This window comes from Canis aureus, chromosome 5 (assembly GCF_053574225.1).
Source record: "Canis aureus isolate CA01 chromosome 5, VMU_Caureus_v.1.0, whole genome shotgun sequence".
Classification (NCBI taxonomy): domain Eukaryota; kingdom Metazoa; phylum Chordata; class Mammalia; order Carnivora; family Canidae; genus Canis; species Canis aureus.
The window spans coordinates 29,917,491-29,935,283 of NC_135615.1; the positions used below are offsets into that span (position 1 = coordinate 29,917,491).

The window sequence follows — 17,793 nt, forward strand, 5'->3', positions numbered from 1 at the left end:
CAGAGTATTGAGAGTAAAATGGAGAATTGCATTTACTCAATACCTGAAATGAAACTCCCTTTCAGCAACCACAGTGGAATGTTGGAAGCCACCTCAAGCACTTGCATTGTGAGAAAGTAAGACAGTGGTCATTTTCTTTGTGAATATCAGCAGCTCGCCGCTCGTGATCTCAGGCATGACTTGTGAATCCTATGGCCCCTCCAGATGGTTGGTGCCATAATATTGCACCAAGGCAATCTATTCTGGTTTCTAGCATTAATCAAGTGAGGCATTTCTTACAGGTGTTCCCCCAGAACAGGATGTGAATCTGGTACACTTGATTTTGTTTCTCATGTTGCCAAGGGTTGGGGGGGGTGGTAGATTTGGAAGGTTTACTTGGCAGCGTGGTGAGGGGACTCCAGGCTGAGAATCCCTGCTTTGGCATAATTGTCCATATCCTCGCAGAAGTGGCTGGGTTAGTTGTCATAGCAACAGACATAAAAATTATTCACCTGATTTTTTCCTTCTGGCTTTTCAGGGTACAGCACCATGAAGTGTGGGAAACCTCTCTCCAATTTGCTCACAACAAAGGCAGGTGAGTTTTCTCATCTATTATTCCTGAAAGCTGATTTTCAAAAAAAAAAAAAAAAAAAAAAAAAAAACATCTTTCAAAATTTAGCCTGGTGGACCAGTCAGCACGCAGACATATTTGAATGATATGTAACCAGACAGAGCAGTATACACTATATCAGATAAATTGGACCACCCGAATTTACTGACGGAGGTTCAGATCTTTGTGGACTGGAGTGAGATGAAGGATTTCACAGAAGAGGAAGTTACGGGTAGAGGAAGAAGAGAATTATTTGTTCTCCTAACTTATTGAAACAGAGAAAGGGAGATTACTGGATCCCTGTAAATTGTCTCTCTGCAGAATTATGTTGCTGCTTTGGATGATGCAGGAAAAAAATGGACATTTTTTAGTGCTTTGGAATTCATAGGCAGAAGATATATGTAAATATAAGTATTTACAAAGCTATAAATATACATATACACATATCAGTTGAGTTCATAGCTAATACTTCATATTCAACATAATCCTACAAATATGCATTTAGTACCTGGAAGTTGTAGAACAAGGTGCCACATAAGTATGAAGTTGAATGAAATAATCAAGAGACCATCTTTACAACAGAGAGTAATAGACAAGCCCGCTAGTGACCGAAATACAAAGCCTACAAGCAAATACTTTCAAGAGAAGTACAGATGCAGGCAAATGCCACAGAAGAGCTCAGCTTCCTAACTGAAGACATCAGGAAGAGATCCATGAGATGAGTGGCATTTGGGATGAACGAAGTATTGGCAGAGAGAATGGGGACAGCCAAGGCAGAGAAGCGGGATGAGCAAGGGCTCTGAGGTGGGCCTTCCAATTTCAGGGCAGGAGTACGAAAAACTAGAATAAAGATACAATACCAGGAAGGACTCAAATGCCAATGTCAAGGTCTGTATTTAATTTGGTGAGTCACTGAGAATTTTTTGAGCAAGTAATGACATGACTGGAACTTCACAAGACAGGTTCACAGGACAGATACTCATGTGTAAAATGAGCTGCGGTGGGGAGGAGGGTGGGCCAGGGATGGCGACATGCAAAGGTGTAGCTGCCAGACTGAGCACTAGGTATTTGACAAGGAAGAATGCAGACTCAAATTGTCTCCAAGGTTCCTGTGGCTAAAGATGAGGCAGCCTGAAGATCAATAAAATAATAACTTCAATGGAGTGAAACACCCACCCACACACGCAGGCCACTGGTTACCTCCAGAGGAAATTTTCCAACCTGCTTTGGAAACTGGTAAACAAAGGGAAAGAATCAAACATTTATAGCACCTTCCTTACACAGACTCAACAATTTGGATCATTTCCTTGCATACATGTATTCCAATTAATGAATTAAGAAGAAACGATAGACTAGAACATCACTACCTTTCAACCACTAACAAAATAATAGTTCTAGGTCTGTGGTTCTCAGAGTATGGTCACTGGACCACCAGCATCAGTATCACCTGGGAGGTTATTGGGCCAAACCCAGATCTACTGAATCAGAAACAAAGGTGGAGCCTCAAAAATCTGTAGTTTAATTAGCCTGCCAGGTGATTCTGGTGCATACTCAAGATTGAAAACCACTGGCCTGGACAATTACCATCAACGGCTGCTAATATTATCATGAGCCTCCTATTAGAAATATAATACGTCACCTATGCAGCAGCTTTGCCAAATAATGCATATCATGCCTCTTTATCAAACTATCTATTTATAGGAAATGTGGGGGACTATAGAATACACTAAACAAACTTTTCTGATAATCTAATCAACAAAATTCTAACTGTGGGAAAACCTACCAGACAAATACAGTGGGTTCTTCAACAAATGAATTGTAAGGAAAAAGGAAGACAGAGGAGGAATCAGAGATCGAGCATTTTTGACAAGAAATAGATCAACTGATTGTGGTGTGTGGATTTTATTTCTATTTGATTCAGGTAGATGTCAACCACAACAACAAAATTACAAGATAATTGACAACCAGAAGTGGAACACTGACTCAAAACATGATATTATGTTAATTATTTTTCAGTGATAAAGTGTTGTGGCTGTTATTTTTTTAGAATCCCTATCTTTTAGAAATACATACTGAAGCATTTATAACTTCAAAATAATCTGAGTGGGGTAGATATAAAAACAAAAAATAAGATTGGCTGTGAACTGATTATTAGTTGCTGGATGATGGGTACGTGGAGGTTCATTGTGCAATTCTGTCGACTTCTGTAAATGTTTGAAATTTTCCAAAAACGATTTTTGTAAAAATAGAAAGATTTCAAAGATATATTTCCTCTACCTCTGATGCACACACAAAATGTCTCTGAGGTTAGCAGCTGGGGTGATCATAAAAGTGGTGAGCAGGAGAAAGTACTGGAGTTCAGGGCAGGACAAGCTTGGTTTTGAGCATGTGGAATTGAAGGCACTGGCAGTGCGTTAATGGGGAGGATTCCAGGTCATTTGGGAAGGTTGGCTTGTAGGTTGGAAGAAAAGCTGGTCTAAGAATTACCAGGTTAGATAACATAATATAGATATTAGCTCCATATATGCTCAGAAAAGAACAAAAAAATAAAAATAAGTTGCCAGAGTAAGTACCATTGTACACTGTTTTATGACCTAGTCTAGGAAGAGAAGATGTAAAGATGCATGTTGGGTGTTATAAGTCTCAAATGTCACAGCAAACGAATACTTGACCTTTGCATAAGTCAGGATGGGCTAGGTCATGTACAAACAATAGGTAACCCCCAAATCTCAATGATAAAACAAACTTAAATATATATATATTTTTTTTTAATTTCTTTCTTGCGTATATGGACAGCACTGATTAGCATGGGTGCTCCGCTCATTGGGCTTCCCTGGAAGCAGGAGCATCTCCAGAACAGATGTTTCAAGGGGAAGGCAAAGTGGTAGTTCATGCCTTAGATTAAAATCTAAGCCTCTTCCCTGTTTGCATGTCACCTCATCGCACATCTCATTCAACAAAGCGAGTGACAAAGCAGGTGCCATACTCTCTCACCCCTGAGACACATCTGAATTCCAAGAAAGCAGGATGTGCAGTCTTCCCAAATGGCCCAGGATAAGGAAAGGAACATTTATGCACAGCTCTGTCACAAACTGAATCGGGTCCCCCCTCAAATTCATATGCTGAAGCCCTAGGCCCGCATGTGACTGTTTTTGGAGGCAGGACTTTTCAAGGATGTAATAAAGATTAAATGAGGTTGTAAGAGTGGAGTCCTGATTGAATAGGATGGTGGTGCTCTTGTAAGAGGAAGAGACACAGGGAATGTGAGCTCACACAGAAAAGGCAGGTCATGTGGGCGGACGGCGAGAAGGTAGCCTTCTGCAAGCCAAGAGGAGAAATCTCACCAGATATCAACCCTGCCAGCACTTTGATCTTAGACTTCCAGCCTCCAGACCTGTTGGAGAATCAGTGTCTGTTGTTCAAGCGCTGGTAAGCCCTGTCTTGTTATGGAAGCCCTAGCTGACACCGACAAGCCCCTGTGGCTACCACAACACAGAGGCTGTGTCTCAGGGTAAGAACCATCCTCAGCATTACACAGTTTTTTTTTTTTTTAAGGTTTTATTTATTTATTTATTTGAGAGAGAAAGAGAGCACAAGCAGGGGGAGCAGCTGAGGCAGAGGGAGAAGCAGGCTCCCCTTGTGGGGCTCGATCCCAGGACTCTGAGATCCTGACCTGAGCCGAAGGCAGACGCTTCGCCTACGGAGCCACCCAGGTGCCCCAGCATTACTCATCTTTGTGAGATTCCAGCGGCGTTACTTGGCGGTTTACACCATCTATCAGATTAAATGAACCTGGTAAAAACAAATAAAAATCAGACACAAGTAAATGCTTCATTAAGGACTCCTCCCTGTCTATGCCAAAATGTATGTTTTAAGAGTTATTTTCATACATTTCAGATGAGGATAAATAATCTAGGCTCTAGCTTTCATCCCAACTTGTTTAACAAACAAAGATGCTGCCAAGTAAACTGTATTACTTCTCTCCACTTAGAGTGGAAATGATCTGATACAGAGACTGAAGCCTACCTGCTGGCTGATGGTTACTGTGTGTCCCACTGGCTGGGATTTCTATAGACTTCTGCTGGCTTGTCTTTGCATCTGCTTCTGGTCTCCTGCCCCTGGGGGGCTGTCCTCTCTCCAGCAAAGGTAGGCTGACCATCTTTTTTTATGCCCTTCCATAGTGTCCTTTATGGTTATCCCTGCTTTTCTTTTGCGTATCAAAATTACCTTTTCCCTAGGGCACGTTCCTCAGGGGGCTGCACCCCCAGGTCTGCTCTGAAAAGGGCTGCCATGGCCCTAGGAGAGGCAGAAAGCTTGCCACTAGCTGGGGAATGCTTCGTCATCACCCATTCTGGGGCTAGGGCAGGGCTTTCCCCTGCCGGCGCCTGACCAGGACCCTGACAAACTGAAGCGGAGGGAACTTAGGCAACTTGTCCAAAGTTACAGCAGCAGATCTCGGGAAATAATAGAAGCAAAGACTAACTGATCAATTATGATGCGCCAGACGCAGAAGAAAAGTACTCAGAGTACAGGATGGATCAAATGGAAGAGACATTTCACCTCAGTCATGGCTTGGGCCTCCAGGGCCGCAGGAAAAAAGGTGTCAAGTATCCTCTGTTCCAAAGTGAAGTTGAATCCAGTCTGCATACGCAGGACTTGCAAGGTGGTTTTGGGATGGTTGGCTCATCCTCCATCTCCCAAAGTGTGTGGGGACCTGGCAGTCCAATAGAAGAGTGGAGGTAAGCCTTGGAGAAAATTGTTGGCATTTCTTCAGGGGGTTGCCTCTTCCTTCTTATAACTTGCGAGAGGCTTGAAAGGGACACCTGCTGTTTGTCCCCTGGAGTTGAGAGGTACAGAGAATATGGGTGTCTGATGCCCGCCTATGGAATATAAAGCTGATGACAGTGTTCAAGGCTGTGAAGGACAGGAAAAGGCAGAGCTACAGTAGGAGGTCCCTGCACTTGCCCAGGCAGGGAGGTGGCATCAGGAAGCCTGGGAGTCCCATGAGCCAGTAGGCTCTGTCCAAGAGAAGTGCCCAGGGAAAGTGGCACAAAGGTGCCTTGCAGAGGCCCAAGAAGAGGGAAGAGTGGAACCCAATACCAGCTGAACCGTATTCTGCACAACTCACAAAAGAGCCCCATGGTACAGTCTGCTGAGGAGAGAGAGCTGTAGGCCAGAGTGTGGATGCTGGGTCAAGACAGGATCAACCACTTCACCTCCTAATCCTCTCCTGCTTGTTGATTAGGCCAGGGATGAATGTGAGGACAGGGAAGGAGGGGCTAACCAAGTAAAGGGATGCTGCAGCCTGCTCCCCCATCCGGTTTCCCAGTCTGAGTAGCACAGAGGGAAGGAGATGTTCCCAGTGGAGTAAGAGTTCTGAATATGTGTTGGTCATCTGAGCTGGATATTTTAATTGCTGAAACTGGAAAGTTCTCATGACTGAAATGGACCAGATGGGAATGTAAATTGGTATAGCCCCTGCAGAAAACAGTATAGGGGTTCCTCAAAAAATTAAAATTTCTATATGACCCAGCAATCCCAGTTTTGGGTATAGACTCAAAGAAAATGAAAATGGTATCCCAAGGAGATATTTGTCCTCTCATGTTCAGGGCAGCATTATTCACAATAACCAAGACATGGAAACAATCTAAGTGTCTGTCAGTGGATGAAGAGATAAGGGCAATGTGATACATAGAAATAGAGATACAGATTTATATATCTCTCTATCTAGATCTTTATCATTATAATAGAATATTATTTAGCCATGAGAAAAAAGGAAATCTGGCCACTTGCAACAATACAGATGGATCTTGAGGGCATGATGTAAACCGAAATAAGCCAGACAGAGACAGACAAATACTACATGGTATCATTGATAGGTGAAACCTGAAAAAAAAAAATCCAACTCATAAAAGTATAGAGTTGAAAAGTGGGATAGAGGGGAACATTGGTAAAACTTCTTACACTGTCTTACACTTTCATCTATGAGATGAGTAGGGTGTGAGGATCCCATGCATGACATAATGACTATAGTTGATAACACAGTATCATAGAGTTGAAATTTGCTAGAAGAATAAAACTTAAATGTTCTCATTGGAAAAACTGAACAGGTGAAGTACATGTTCACTAAATGGGAGGAAAGTTTTCACAGTGTATGTCATTATGATATACACTTTAACTATTTTACCATTTTTTTGTCAATTATGCTGCAAGAAAGCTTAAAGAAGGAGAAGAAGAAGAAAGAAGAAAGAAGAAGAAGAAGAAGAAGAAGAAGAAGAAGAAGAAGAAGAAGAAGAAGGAGGAGGAGGAGGAGGAGGAGGAGGAGGAGGAGGATGATGAGGAGGAGGAGGAGGACGAGGAGGAGGGGGAGGAGGAGGAGGAGGATCAGAAAGCTATAGAAGCCACCTGTTGGGACAGAATAAGAATTGGCCCAAACTTAGATTTGAAGGTGGCTTTATGATTATGCCCCACCGAGTCTATCTCAATTAACAAATTCATTATGCTTGCCAAAGAATGGAAAATAAAGCAAAACTTTGACAGCCTCATTTAGGGAAAAAAAGAAGTATAGGTTTTGGAGTTTAACTTTGTTTCAAACCTGGCTCTCCCACTGCTGAGCTCTGTGGCCTGGGCCAGTTACTTGACATCTCTGGGCTTCAATTTCTGCATCTGTGAAATAGGTGTTAGGTTATTCATTTCCCATGATTTTTTCAGGAGAAAAGTATAATAGTTATTGGTATTTTATGGATAAGGAGGTTGAGGTGCAGAGAGGTTCTGTACGTTCACCTCTCAGTGTAGCAAGTAAGTGGGTGATTGGGATCCAGACCCTATGGCCTTATGCTTAACCACGACAATATGGCAGCCCACCAACTGTGCAGAAGGAAAGGAGAAACAGAAAGTCTGGGCATTGAGGCTGACACTCTGATCCACCTTTCCCTTTAGTAATTTAGAGAAGTGGATCAAAGCTCAAGTGACATTGTCCATAAAATAGAGCCCATCATATCTGTTCCTGAATACTTTTTAGGACTTTCATACAATTCAAATACGATAGTCTTAATGAAAATACAGATTACAAATCGCTTTTAAAAAGCAGAGTTATTATGGACTGAAATTTGAGTCCCTAAAAAATTCATTTGTTGGAACCCAATCCCCAGTGTGATGGTACTTGGAGCTGGGAGCTTCTGGGAGGTGATGAGGTCATAAGGATGGGGTCGTCATAATGGGATCAGCAGCCTTGTCACAGAGGCCAGGGAGCTGTGCATTTTGTCTACACGGCGTGAGGACACAAAGTCAACAGTTTTGCAGCCCAGAAGAGGGGTCTCACCACGACCTAACCACCCTGGCACCCAGACCTTGGACTTCTGGCTTCCAAAACGGTGAGAAATAAATGTCTGTTGTTCATGAACCACTCAGTCTATGGTTCTTTGCTTTAGCAGCCCAAACGGGCTAAGACTACACTAGATAATATTATTGCCTATTGAATGTATTTGATTTCTCACAGGGAGTTTTAGTCAAAGGAAAAAAACACAATGAAAGAAAGATAAAGAAGGAATTTCTAATGACACTTTGAGTTGCTTTCTTGTTCGGGCTCTGACTCATCACTGGAGTTAGTAACAACTTCTTAATGGTTAATGTCAATGGTACCAGTTTTATTTTAATGAACATATGATATTTCAGGCATCATTCCTTAGGACAGTAAATCTGTGGCATGAAAGGAAGGCCACATCCCAAGCCCAAAAGACCCCAGTTGATAAGAATTGTTTTTGAAGAACTAGCGTTGTTTACATAAATATCTTCATACAATATTGTTTTAAGGAATCCAGCCTTGAGGCTCGAAGAAACAGGAGGAGCATATATATGTCTCAAGACCAGATTTTACTATTTTATCTCTGGCTTTGCAGGTCACACATTCCCAAACGCTGATGGAATCTCCCACAGCCTCTCGGTTCTAGCCCTGAGCATTTTGCAGACCATGACCTAGAGCCTGTACGTGCCACAGGCCTTTCTTGTAAAGGAAGGTCTGTCCCCTATACCAGAGTTGTCCAATGGAAATAGAATGTGAGCACAAATGCCAGTCACAGATGTAATTTTCAATTCAAATAGTCACAGTAAATTAAGCCACACACATGAAAGCCACATTTCTGTAAAAAGAAACAGGTGAGCCTAATTTTAATAATATATTTTAGGTAATCAAATATATTCCAAGTTTGTCATTGCAACATGCAATCAGTATAAAAAAATATTGAGATAGTTTACATTCTTTTTTCAGCCTAAGCCCTCAAAATCTGGCTTGTATTTTACACGGACAGCACATTTCAGTTCGGGCTAGCCACATCTCAAGTGCTCAATAGCCATATGTGGCTAGTGGCTTCATAGTCAATAGTTCAGGTTGATGCCTTCAGCTGGCTTGTCCTGGGCCCAGGGGAACTCTCTCTGAAAACAGAATGTCAAACCTGTAGGGTTATGGAACCCACCAGAGATACCATCTTATACATGACAGCAATAAAGAATATTAATATACAGTCCATTGAAGAAGGTGGGGGTTAGGGGTGCCAATGCCCCACACAGTCAGAAATCGTGTATACTTTTGACTCTCCAAAATCTTTACTACTAATAATAGCTTACTGTTGACCAGAAGCCCAATAACAAAGTTGATTAACACATCTCTTGTATGTTATATCTAATACAGAAGCTGTGTTCTTACAATAAAGCAAGCTACAGAAAGGAAAATGTTATTAAGAAAATCCTAACATGGGCACCTGGTGGCTCAGTTGATTAAGTGTCTGCCTTCGGCTCAGGTCATGATCTCAGGGTCCTGGGATCCAACCCTGCTCAGCAGACAGCCTGCTTCTTCTTCTGTCTCTGCTATTCCTCTCTATTTCTCTGTCAAATAAATAAATAAAATCTTTAAAAAAAAGAAAATCATAACAGAAAACACATTGATACTACTGTACTATGTTTATTGAAAAACTTCTGCCTGTGTGGACCTGGTATAGTTCAAGGGTCAGCTCTATAGTCATCAGAAGCCTATGCAACGTAGAATTTGCAACTCACATCATTTTTCACAGATGAGAGGAGTGTGTTGTGTTCACCCATTGGTCCTACAACAGAAAGGATGTTGGATTGAAGAACATAGCCTCCTTAATTTCTCAATTCTCCAACATGTGGACAGGTTTAAGTTTGCAGATTTCTGCAAATTCAACTTCTCAGAACCAGAATCTTTATTACAAGAAACAGCTTCCTAATCTGTAGGGAACTGGTAAAGGTCAATATTTGGGTTACTTTCTTTGACTGACAGAAGCAATGAAGCTTCGCTCCCTGTACAAAGTGAATTGTCATTTTATTGAAAAACAGAATAGACATCTTTTTATGGAATTTGTTACATGCTCTGTACATTTTTTTCTTGTTATTGTGCTTAGCGCTTTTTATTATGTTTATTAGATTTCCCTTTAGATCTCTACGATGGTTTCTTTATTACTTAAAAATGGGTTTGTCGATCATTCCCCCTTTTTTCCCCCAATTTTTCACTGAAAACAAGTCACACCACCTGAGTGAATTTTTTCTCTTGGCAACTATGAGGTAGTGAGGAAATTTACTCTTTCCATTCAAATTCATATGAGGTCTTTATTTCCCTGTGTGTCAGAAATGCTCCCTGCAACTCTTTTTTTGGATATTTGAAAAGTTCATTTGTAAAGATGCCCAGACATCTATCTCCAGTTCCCTTTAGAAAGATGCCATTTGGGTCGTTCCTGACCATATTGTTGATGTCGTTAAGTCAGAACCATTTTGTCCACTGAATGCAAGCAGTCCTTCGAAGAAAACAGTTTTATCTCTTAAGTTCCAAGAAGACTGTTTCCCTGCCCCAACTTGTTCGTATACTACAGTCAACTTCTATGCCTCCCTGCCTATAGCAAGATCAAATCAATAAGTAATGCAAAAACAGAGAGCAATCCCAAAGCTATTTCTATTTCACATTGCACCAAATTATGTGTTTGGCTTTGTTGTTCATGATGTCACCTAAGATTTATTTTTTTTTCATTTTTTGGCTCAGATTGTTATTAATATTAAATCCTGTTTCTCAAGCATCTACCAATTGAAAATAAGTGAGCACAAGGTTTCCCAAACATAATCAACAAAGCAGCTAATCAAATCAAGACTAATCAAGACCTCACTGTATTATCTCCCCTTTTTCATTTATTTGTGAAATATTTACTGAGCACTGATCTGATCAAGGCACTGTGCTAGTCTCTGACTCTGTTTTCAGGAGCTCACACTTTTGTAGAAGATATAAGGCACACAACTAAGTGACAAGCATGATAGACAGTGATAGTTTTGTGAGAGAGACAGAAAAAATTGCCATCGCAGTTCGAAATGGGGGGAGAGGCATCAAAAGAAGTTAAGTGTGAGACGGCATTTGAAATAGATATGAAGCAGTGGACTGGATTTGGACATCGGAAGATATGAAGTAAATAAATACCAGGCAGAGGAAGCGGGGTTCATCTGAAAGCAAGTTATCTGCTCTTGAAGAAACTACATAACTGTTTACTAATTTAGAGCACTCCTGGTATGTGCCTAAGACTCTGGGAACGTGGGGCGTCTGGGTGGCTCAATCGGTGAAGCATCTGCCTGTGGCTCAGGTCATGATCCCAGGGTCCTGGGATCGAGTCCTGCACCAGGCTCCCCATTAAGCAAGGAGTCTGCTTCTCCTTCTCCCTTTGTCCCTTCCCCCTCCTAGCACATGCATTCTCTCTCTCTCTCTCAAATAAATAAATAACAACATTAAAAAAAAAAAAAAGACTCTGGGAACATGAAAAAAATGCACTGCTCAGAGAAGTGCGAATTGTTGCTTATTTAATAATGAATTATTGAGGCCATCCCCAACATAAATGTCTTCTGTTTTTGTAACTCATAGGACACTAAAACTGGTGAAGTAATGGCCCTCCCCTCCCACAGACTTGTTGAGGCTTTCTTGTTACTTGATTATGCGTTTGAGGAATAAAATACATAATACTACCCTTTAGAAGGGAAGCATAATTTCCATTCCAAACATTTGTCTTGTGTTCATACAGTTGGTAGCAGACAGAGGCACACACGCACACTCATTATGATCATTATCTCTAGCACAATCAACATTTCTACTGAATGTATTTCTGAAGGGAAAGAAAAAAGTCCCAGTCAATACATATGCTTGAGCTGGTGAAATGTCAAAAATTAGTACCTTTCTTTGATGCTTTCAATGCAAAAGAGTCTGCTTTTATAATTCATGTCTTCATTTAATCAGTAATGAATCAACAAGTTAGTCTATGCATAGGAGGGCAAAAAAAACAAAACAAAAACAAAAACAGCAGTACGGCAATGCAATGATAATGAAGGGGATTAGGGCATGCCACCCCAAAAGATGCCATTTTGGCATGAGGATTATTTTGAGCTGAAGGCAATGAGAAACAGCAGATGCAGGAGGAACACGCTGCCCTCCTCTTTTCCACCTAAAAGCAGGGCACACGCTTCTAGTGTGAAAGTGTCTCCTCTCCTGTAGCAAGAAGAAGATGACACACTGATTTGAGTCTGCACAACAAACATTACTAAATGCTGTTTATCTTCCATTCGTCTCCCCCGTATATTTACTGCCCCTTGAAGCCCAAATCCCTTTTCCTTCAACTAGTCTCTTCTCCACAATTCATCCCCTTTGTTAAAATGGCCTATAAACTCTCAAGCCAAACAACTTCTGTTTTTCACCTGTTTTCTGTGAAGCTTCCTGTACAAACAAAATAAACCTTTTCTCTTATGTCTCTGTCTTTTGTCAGTTTAATTCACAGGCCTCGTCATTGAACATAAGAGGATAAAGGAACTTTTTTTTCCCACCCAGACACTGGCGACATCAGAACTCAATAAATATTGAAAGACACTGACCAGCAGGCCTAAGATACAGTCTCAGAGGCCCAGATAATCATTCGCTCTAGCAGCTGAGCCTGGCAGACACACAGACTGAGTGCGCAAGCTAAGTTACCGGTTCGAGGCATGTTCCAGGAATGAGTCTTCTAACGGCATTGCTGCAACCTCTCTGCTGCTCCCTGACGCCTCTCAACTCAGGCCACCAGAAAAGAACGGTTTAATCTTTTTTGTTTCTGTTTAACCTTTTTTGTTTCTGTTTTTCACATATGCATGTTCTAGTTGATTAGCAGGATGATAGAAAGTATCTGTGATATGCTCAGCTGGGCTGGGAAGATAATAAACCTCATCTTCTTGGGCCTTCAGAACTGAAGAGCTTCATTGCTCTCAACCCAGAAGCACATCCTGCCATTGGAAGATTTGAAGATGCATGTGAAAAAAAAAAAATTTTTTTAGGCTTTGTTTCCCAGGCAACTGCTCTCAATTCAAGATTGAATGCGAGCAAGAGGATCCCCCAGAGGCACTTCTGTCCCCCACTTCCTCTCATCCCCTTTATCGCAATAAAGCTGTAAACTCTGAGGACCCAGGATGCCACCTTCCTTTGGAGAACAAAAGGAGATGCAAGGGATGGTTCAGCAGTGATGCTGAATTCACTAGGATGAAATGCCTGCTGGAGGGCAATAGATTGTAGAAACACCGTGTCAGATCGACAGGGAAGAGGCACAAGTTGACCCACATGTTGGCAGGCCAGAGACGATGGAACAGCAGCCATTCTGTCATTTGTCATTTGTCTTGACCTTGAAGCAGCAGTTCATCTCAGTTGATAACAGGCCAGGAAAGCTGGCCTTTTCAGACCCACAAAGTAAAGCCTTGGTGTCGGAATGACACCTAAGTTGCCACCAGGGTTGCTTTAGCACGGCACGAGCCGTAGGTGTCTACTGTTGAAATCTCCTGCCATTTGCATTGTAAGGAGCCCGAAATCACCAGGGATTTTGAAATCACCTTGGCAGTCAGTACCGACTTGGAGATTTTCCAATAGTCTCAGGACCTGTTAAATGTATGTGATACCCACATACCAACTATGAAAACACGCTTTGTCCTTGCAGTTAGAAGGTAGGGGCCACTCCTCCCTGGAAGGCATGCCTCTTACCAGAATCCTCCCCTCAGCTTTCTGAAGTGAGGCTGAGTCTGGGGAGGGAACGTGGGGAGGAACACACTTTAAATGTGTTATGTCAAGATTTTTCTTTCTCAGTGTGCTCGTGGCACTGGCCTTCCGATACATAGCACAAGGATCGTGTGCACAATTTGACGTTCGAAAATAAAAGTAGCTGTTGAATCGCTAGGTGTTGGACATTTTCTAGGTAGGTAAAAGGTACAAACCTGTTCTTTGGAAGAAAGATCCAGTTGAAAATGATTTTTTTTAAGCAAATATTCACTATTGCCCCCCATTCATCTATCACTACTTCTACCGAGAGTATTTCTGAAAAAATATTGCTAAAAATGTCTAGTTTAGAAATTCCTATCAATGATGAAGTTTGTGTAAGAAGAGAGGTTTGAAGACATAAGTTCTAGATTATTCTAGAGGAGTATTTATGACTTGTTTTCTGATTAAGATTTCTTGCTTTCGTAGCCTGACAACATCGATCCATGTATTGCTACTCTATAATTGCTACTGAGCCACAAAATTACAAATGTCCTCAAATTAGTCATTTTCCAGCCGTGTTTTTGTTTTTGTTGTCTTATGACAGCCTGTTCCATTAGACCGACAGCATTAGCTATTGAACTTTTCTCTCAACACAATTTTCCTTTTAGCAAACCTGTTCCCCCAAAGTCGCCTAAAAGACTTTTGGGATTATCCCCCTCCCTCAGCCACATCCACATGTCTAAGACTGTGCAAACCCCTTCGAATGGCCCAGTCATCCTCTAGACATGTGGGGGTAGGGAGACAGGTGGCAGTGTCTTCCATTTTCCAAATGTAGGACTGTGCTTGGTCCTTTCCTTTGTGTTATTTTGGTTTGACTACACAAATAATAACATAACTTAAGAATCCAGGAAGCTTTTCTCCAAGCATCATTTTGGTAGTATAAATATCAGGCCTTAAGTAGAATGGAATGCTTATAGAACATCAGGTCTGTGTGTGAAAGGAGGTTTTGGGGGATGGTGACAGTACAAGGGACACCCCAAGGAGTAGGAGCAAAGACAGCACAGCGACCCAGCACAGTCAGGGTGGCGCTTTCATTATACGAACAGGAAACGATATAGATTTGCCAACTAGGATGTTCGAATTTAGTGTTGTGAAAATTAATGTTTTGTTTTTTTTTTAAACCCAAGAATGCCAGTACTCTCTTGGTGTTTATTCTATCCAAGGGACAACTAATTTCACAGAATCTCCAGTAGAAAAACATCACAGCAAGCAAAGAGAGAAAACAAGAGGACAAAGAATGAACAGGACAGAAATGGGATAAAAAATACAAACCACGAACAAATCAAAGAGGAAGAGATGGAAGGGTGAAAAAGAGAGCGAATATAAAGCTGCCTCCGAAATCTGCAAGAGCATGATCCCCTATTTGTATAAGACAGAGTTAAAAGAAACAGAACAGTTATCCGGATGATGATATATACTACAAATGCCAAAGATTAAAAACTGCCTGATTTCACATACTCTTGACATTCCGTTCCAGCGTGTTGCTGGAAGTTCCCAGGCACATGTGTCTGTGAGCAATCCCAGCATTCGACGATGCAATATAAGAAGCTCAGGATTTTATATCTGGTAGGGGTCTTGGAAAGGATTTAGTTCAAACCCCTCAGGATGTAGATAAAGAAAGTAAGAAATGCTTCCCAGACTCGGAAATCTGTTCCCTTCGTTCCAACTCAAGTAGAACAGATGAGGAGTAATGGTAATGGGATGAGGCACACGGTAGGGGCGTTGGTGACTATGAGTGAGGCCAGTGTGGGCTCAGCAAGCTATTATCTTTGCAGAGCCGGCAGTTGGAGCGGTGCTGCTCTCTGGACCATCAGCCTCAAATTGAAAACCATGCGTCTTTCACAGGAGCCATCCTACTTTTGGAAATTCAGTGTCAGATGGGACGATCGCACCAGATTCCGGAGCAAGCTTTCTTCTAAGAACTTAAGTCATCCCTTTATGAAACAACCTAATCTAAAATGCATTGGAAATTATTTGAGTCTGGATTCAAAAACGTCAGGCTTTTTATTTATAAAGAGACTATTTTAAGATAGGACCCAAATATTTTTTTCCTATAAATCTGTTTGAACTGTTTTTGAGACCATTAGCCAGTTTTCAAAGAATTTCCCTGTTTAGCAAAGGGAAGGTTTGAAATATTTTCAAAACTGCAGAGTTAGGGGCAGCCTGGGTGGCTCAGCGGTTTAGTGCCGCCTTCAACCCGAGGCCTGATCCTGGGGACCCCGGATGGAGTCCCACGTCAGGCTCCCTGCATGGAGCCTGCTTCTCCCTCTGCCTGTGTCTCTGCCTCTCTCTCTCTCTCTCTCTCCCTGTCTCTCTCATGAATAAATAAATATCTTAAAAAAAACTGTAGAGTTAAAAATTTTTCAAAACCATGTTTCCTCTGAAAGCTTTTTTGTTGTTAGTACCCATGGGTTTCCCATACACTTGTGTATATTATATAAGACTTTATCCCATATACGAGGCTGAAGAGAAGTCCATAAAAAGGCCACTACACTCTCCAAAGTAAATATTTTTCCCATTACAAAAATAACAAATATTCAAAAAAGAAAGTCCAAAAAAACACAAATATAATTAGAAAAACATGACTCATCACTTCATCATTGTCAACATTTAGTTATGTTTTCTTTCAGGGTAATTCTCCAACACATATTTTTTGTCATATTTTAAATCATAAAATTGATGTAAAGAAGAAGCTGTAGGACAGGATGTTTGCTGGTGGCAAGGTACTTGGATTATCGAGAAAACATCTCAATTTTTCCTGCTTCAGAGTGCCTTGGAGTGCTACTACTGGTGTACCTAACACTTGTGGTGTTTTACTACTGTTTGTCTCAAGCACCTTATGGCTGACTTTTAAAGTGTGTTTCCGTCCATAAAATCTCCGCCTTTTATCGTGTCTCTTCTTTAATATTAGGTCTTAAATCACTGGAGTGTTGAACTACCAGAGTACCACTTGGGAAACTTGTTCCTCCCTCAAAGGAAACCAAAGAGCGATCTAGCAAGAAAGGAGTAGGTTGGAAGGGAAATGAGAATCAGAAAGTAGAAAGGCCCACAGCAAATGAAGAAGCATGAATTCATGAGTAAAAGCATTTCTTCCCTGGAAATTTTCTTAGACAGAGTGGCAACTCTCTGTAAGAAGGATGTTGTCAATTTAATGTAGCAATTTAGTACACATTTTTATCCCATAGAAAGGATAAAGTTTACAAATCCGTTCGCACCCAGTGAACTGGGTGTCCAGACCAACACACCTTCCTTCAGAAGAGCCCCACGGGTCTGTGGCTTACCACGAAGACAGCATGGTGGCCAGGATGTTAGAGCAATGGTGGATAGATCAATGAAAGTGTGATCTGGAAGTAGAGGGTGCTCTGAGGACCTGTACCTGTAGACTTCAGCCATCTGAGAGACTGGCGTGCTAATGGGAGTGTTAAATTTTCCTCTGTGAAGCTCCAGGACCCGGCGTGTGGATGCATCCAAGGCTAGAAGTCAGCTGTCTAAAATTAATTTGCCTCTAAATATTGAGATTTACCCAAACATAATGGTATGCCTTGTCCATGCTTCCTTCCATCCTGGAAAGTTTAATAAGCAGTTGCTAAGCAACCTCTAACTAGAAGGTTCTAAAGAGAATTTCTACACTAGGTTGTACATTTTAGGGACTTATACTGTTATCTCTCTAACATGCCTTCAACTCCCAAACTCATGGATACATGATACTGCCAGAAGGATCTCAACCTCAGGAAAAAAAAAAGAAAAAAAGCTGGACTAAGCACCAGATGACTCTGAATCCTACTACCCATTAAATTCTTAGTTTTTTGGCGGTCCACTCAAGAATCATATCCCCAGAGTCTTTTGTTTCCAAGTAAAAAAAAAAAAAAAAAAAAAAAAACATATTTCTTAATTAATTAAACAAATCTACACAGCACAATCTATGTATCTATGTCTTGGTACAAAGAAGTCCACAAGACAATGAGTAGAATGCCCAAAACAGACCCTCTCCTAAAAAAAAATACAAAGCATATTGCTGCAGTTTTGTGCTAATAAGCCTTGCAAAGCAGTTAGATTTTCTAATTTCCTAGTTCTTATTTTTCATGACAACATCTGTTGACCTACAACTGGCATC

General features: G+C 41.3%; 2 long non-coding RNA genes across 5 annotated transcripts; one reads left to right on the forward strand and one right to left on the reverse strand.

Moving 5' to 3' along the window:
* Window positions 1-648: 648 nt before the first annotated feature.
* LOC144313879 (uncharacterized) lies at window positions 649-17,250 on the reverse strand. Of its 3 annotated transcripts, none has more exons than XR_013379519.1 (5): window positions 17,203-17,250; window positions 9,346-9,469; window positions 7,185-7,255; window positions 5,150-5,303; window positions 649-4,381 (listed from the first exon to the last, which is right to left on the reverse strand). It is a non-coding gene; the product is annotated as an uncharacterized LOC144313879 (long non-coding RNA). The 3 variants fall into 3 exon arrangements; XR_013379517.1 differs by having other exon boundaries at window positions 17,056-17,248; XR_013379518.1 differs by having other exon boundaries at window positions 16,961-17,248.
* LOC144313880 (uncharacterized) lies at window positions 7,787-15,990 on the forward strand. 2 transcript variants are annotated; one of them, XR_013379521.1, is made up of 4 exons: window positions 7,788-7,962; window positions 12,391-13,588; window positions 13,728-13,836; window positions 14,807-15,990. It is a non-coding gene; the product is annotated as an uncharacterized LOC144313880 (long non-coding RNA). The 2 variants fall into 2 exon arrangements; XR_013379520.1 differs by having other exon boundaries at window positions 7,787-7,962; window positions 12,391-13,836.
* Window positions 17,251-17,793: the final 543 nt, after the last annotated feature.